The sequence below is a fragment of the Ceratotherium simum genome, chromosome 22, assembly GCF_057802395.1.
Source record: "Ceratotherium simum simum isolate JZ-2026a chromosome 22, ASM5780239v1, whole genome shotgun sequence".
NCBI classification, from domain to species: domain Eukaryota; kingdom Metazoa; phylum Chordata; class Mammalia; order Perissodactyla; family Rhinocerotidae; genus Ceratotherium; species Ceratotherium simum.
This window is the reverse complement of record NC_141921.1, coordinates 49,470,391-49,474,631: the sequence shown is the minus strand read 5'-3', so window position 1 is coordinate 49,474,631 and position 4,241 is coordinate 49,470,391.

The following is a 4,241-nucleotide window of genomic DNA, read 5'->3' as shown; positions in this document are numbered from 1 at the left end:
CACATCTGTGTCCCCGAAGGGCTCATGTCCAGTCCTCATGGGTACCTGGAGGAGAGGGTGTGGTTAGTGCACAGGTGGCCATCAGCTGGCCGGCCCTACAGCCCCTCAGCCCTGCTACAGAGACACCTCCCTGCCCTTCCCCACTGAGACCCCAGTGTCAGCACAGAGCCCTGGTGAGTGAACACAGGGTGAACTCAGCGTGAAAGGGTGTTCGTGGTACTTCCTCAGCAGGAGGTCCCCATGGGGCTGGGGGCATCTACCAGGGTCTCCCAGCCCAGGCTCCCAGCCCACTATTTGCCTCTGGGTCTCAGTTTCCTCCTCTGCAGAATGGGACTATGACCCTGGTCAGCTATTGACGCTCTGTGGACATCCGACCTCTGAGCACCCAGGTGGGGAGGAGTTGGATGACCGGAGGGGTCACAGACCCCCGGCCCTCACTCCACTCCCTGCCCCTCCCAGGACCTCTCAGAAAGGCAGAAAGACCACTCGCCCCTCTTGGGTCAATCCAGGTCACAAGGCCGCAGTCCAGCAGTCTGAGTCTCCAAGGAGGAGCCTGACCCCAGGGCCGCACTCCACCACCTCCCACCCGTGGCACTGCAGGGCTGGGGCGGGTGCTGGGGCTGGTGCTGTGGCGGGGGGCACCTGCCTGGCTCTTGGGTGGGGGTGGGGGGCAACACTGGCCCATGCCAGGGGCTCGCTCTGGGACCATCTCTGCCACTCCCCTCTCCCCCTCCCCAGACCTTCTGACTTGAAGAACTAACTACTCAGGCCTTTTCTCTCCTGAGTCCCCAAGTGCCTGAAAACAAGCCCCCCACCCAATACATGCTCTCTGACACACACAGACACACGCACAAACACGCTGAGACACACGCACTCACACGCGCACACACTCACACGTGCCCACACACGCACACATGTGTACACACAGACACGCTGCACACACGCTCACGCACTCAGACCCGCTCACACTCGCCTGTGCTCGGAGGCTGTGGCCGTGCGGGGCGCGCGGGGAAGGGACAGGCGCGCGCGACCCAGACTCGCTCCCGGCCCGGTCGAGGGGCGGTGGGCGCGGCTCCTCCGCAGGGTCCGCGGGGCTGGGCTCCCAGAGATGCCCGCGGGTCTGGACGGCTGCGCGTTTCCCGGGAGAGAGTCAACAGCCTGGGCGCCCGGAGGCTCAGCGGCGCCCCCAGCGGCCAGGCGCGCCCCGCCCCGCCTCCAGGCCCCCTCTCCCACCGCCCGCGTCCCCTGCCGCTCCCCCAACCCCCCAGTCGCAGACCCCGCCCCCAGGCCCCCTTCCCCGCTCCCCACTAGCTGTGACCCGGTGCCCGCCCCCCCCCCACCCTCCTTCCCCCGCGCCGCCGGGAGGGCGGGAGGGGGACAGGAGAGCCGCCCCGCAGGGCCAGGCTCCCGCGGCCTCAGAGCGAGAACCCCGGTTTGTGGGGGGCTCGGGGGTGCGGGGCCACGGGGACCGGAGTGGAGCTGCAGGTACCTAGGGCGTGCCCTCACCTGGACTCTCACGTCCTCACAGAGGAGGAAGAGATCCAGGGAGGTACCAGGCCCTGGGCCCCTGCTACCCCCAGGACTCGGCCTTTGCTTTGGGCCGGCCCCTCTTCCTGCAGGATACTTCCTGGGAAGTCCGCCTGGGCTCCTGTGGGTCTTCCCGCCCCCCCTCCCGGCCGCGGGTCCCGGTCCCCACAGGCTGCTCTCAGCAGGGGTAGAGGACCTGGGCCTTTGCACATCCAGCGCCTCCCAGTGGGCTTCCGCTCTCTGACCTGGTTACCTCACCCTGAGCAGAGGGCCTGCCCCTCCTTGCAGGGGGCCTAGAAGGTGGCTCTAAGGAGCTGTGACTGAGCCTGCTGGCCCAGCATTACCTTGACTGCAGTTGAGGAAAGGGCCTAGCATCGGGGATATTTTAGGAATCCCCACCCCCCTGTCCAGCAGCCAGAAGGGAAGGTCCTGGGGTCCGAGATGCAGAGCTGGTACAGGCACTGCCCTGGGAAGGGAGGGGAGTTGCACGTCTCTGGAAAGATGGTCTTGCTTTGGGCGAGGGCCCCCCCTCAATTCAAGATGCCAATGCAGACTCCCAGTCCTCTGCAGGGCTCAGGGGACCAGGTGGAGTGCCTGCTGGGAGGGGGGATGTGGGTGCAATGAGGCAGGGCAGATGGGGGCACTGGGGGTAGGGGGTGCTGTGTCTCTGATGTCCTTTCCAGGGTCCAGCCTCCTTGGATGAGGCCCGCCAGCCCGTTAGGGAGGGCACGGAGGGCTGAGGCAGAGTCTGGGGTCAGGGTCTGCAGGGGACAGGCAGGTGTGAGCAGCAGGGCCTGGTCTCTCTGTCCAGCTCCTGGCCCCGTCCTTTAGCTCCTCGACATTCACAAAGGCACAAGACCCGAGCGATGCACGCAGTGGTGACAGTTTATCAAGAGGTTTCCCACTGCTTTGATTACTTTCATTTTAATTACCCTAGTTAGGCTGGAGCGGTAATGGAGAGGGCTGTCCCATGGTGCCGCGGGAAGGGCCCGGGGCGTGGAGGCGGCCGGGCTGCCTGACATTTGCCATCACATTAGCCCTGATCAGTCCCCTCCATCTCTGTGCTGGCACAGTGAGCCCGCGGACCCACAGGCACTGGCTGGATGAACCGGGTGGTCATAGCCCCCACCTGACTGCACTGCACCTGCTCCGTGCAGTAGGCTGTGTGGGATGTGGGCCCACGAGCCGGGATCACGTCTGCAGGTGTGTGCTGCTTTCGGTCCTGGTGACGACTGAATCCGAGAGGAAGGGGCTTCCCATCGGCGGCGGTGGAGAGGGGTTCCGCCTTTCTGACGGGTGTTGGGAGGCGGTGGTTCTGAGCATTCACCCTCTGCACTGCTGTGCCCGTCAAGTCCTGGACAGGACAGGACAGGTGGTGTCTTTGTGGGGACTTTATGGCTCATCCACAGCTTTAGGGGCAAATGGGGTGTTGTTGTGATGGAAGCATTAGGCTCCTACTGAATGCACTTAGACTGATGCCCAGCTGGGCCAGGAACCAAGTAAGAATCAGCCAGGAGCCCACAACTGGCGCGTGTCATTATGGACCCTGATGAGAGGAAGGGCCCAGGAAGTGCGCCCGACACCCAGGGGCTGTCCCTCTGCCCCCGTGGGTCTGCCTGCCCACCTGTGTGTGCTCAGACCTGGCCGGGAGCAGGGAGGGACAGGGGACTCCCTGTGCTCCCCAAACGGTCATGAGGTGGCATCGTGAGGGACGTGGACGCCTACTTGGTGGTCCCTGCTCCAGACATGGCCTGGAGCCATGCCCGGACCCTGGGGTAAGGACCCGCCAGCAGGAGGGAGAGCTCTGAGCCCCGTTCTCCCAGGTGCCAGCAGAGGCACAGCAGCGAAGTTGGAAATTAAAGTGGTTTATGAAAGTGAAGGGTTGTCGACGGCCTGAGGTCACCTTGCATTTTGGTGGCTTTTACCTCGTGCGAGGTGGGGTGGGCGGGCGCTCCCAGGCCCCGTCTGCAGACGCACAGAGCAGGGGGCCCCCATGCTCTGCTCCACCAGCAAGGGCGCGCGCTGACGTCGTGGTACAGGCGTCTTCACGGGCCCTTCCCCCAGTGCTTCTGGGAGGACTGGGGCCACCAGGTTCTGACGCCACTTTACCCGTCACCGTCACAGAAGCAGCTGTGCTCCGCTCACCCTCGACCCCTCCGCCCTCCAGACACCCAGGTGCTCCCCGAGTTCGGGTTCAGTCCCAGCGCTGAGCCCAGAAACTGGGAGTGGGGTCCATGTCCCTGTCTGCAGACCCACTGAGGCCCCGAGGTGCTCCTCTTCCGCCGGCAGGGAAGTCTGGGCCCTCCTGATGCCCGTGAGCTGCCAGCACCACCAGGGCCCAGGGCAGGGCTCCCGAGGGGGGGCCCTTGGCACCACCCCGGAGGGGAGCTGGGCAGGCCTTGTCTCCCCCCCGCCCCCCGGTCCAAGCAGCCCCAGGCCTGAGCTTCTGTTCAGTGATGGCGCTGTCTCCCTGCGGGCTCCCCTACCCCTTCCCCCTCCTCCCCGGGTACCCAACTGGGAAGGCAGACTCATTTCGTCTCAGCCAACCCCAATGAGAAAGGGAGACCCTTAGCAATGGCCCATGACTGCACCCAGCGCCCCGCAAAGGTGGCCTTGGGCTCTCTCAGGGGTGCATCCCCCTTCTCCTGCTCCCTCTGGAGCCAGGGGCAGCTCTGGCCATTTCTCTGGGCTCAGCGGCCATCCAGCATCCTGTG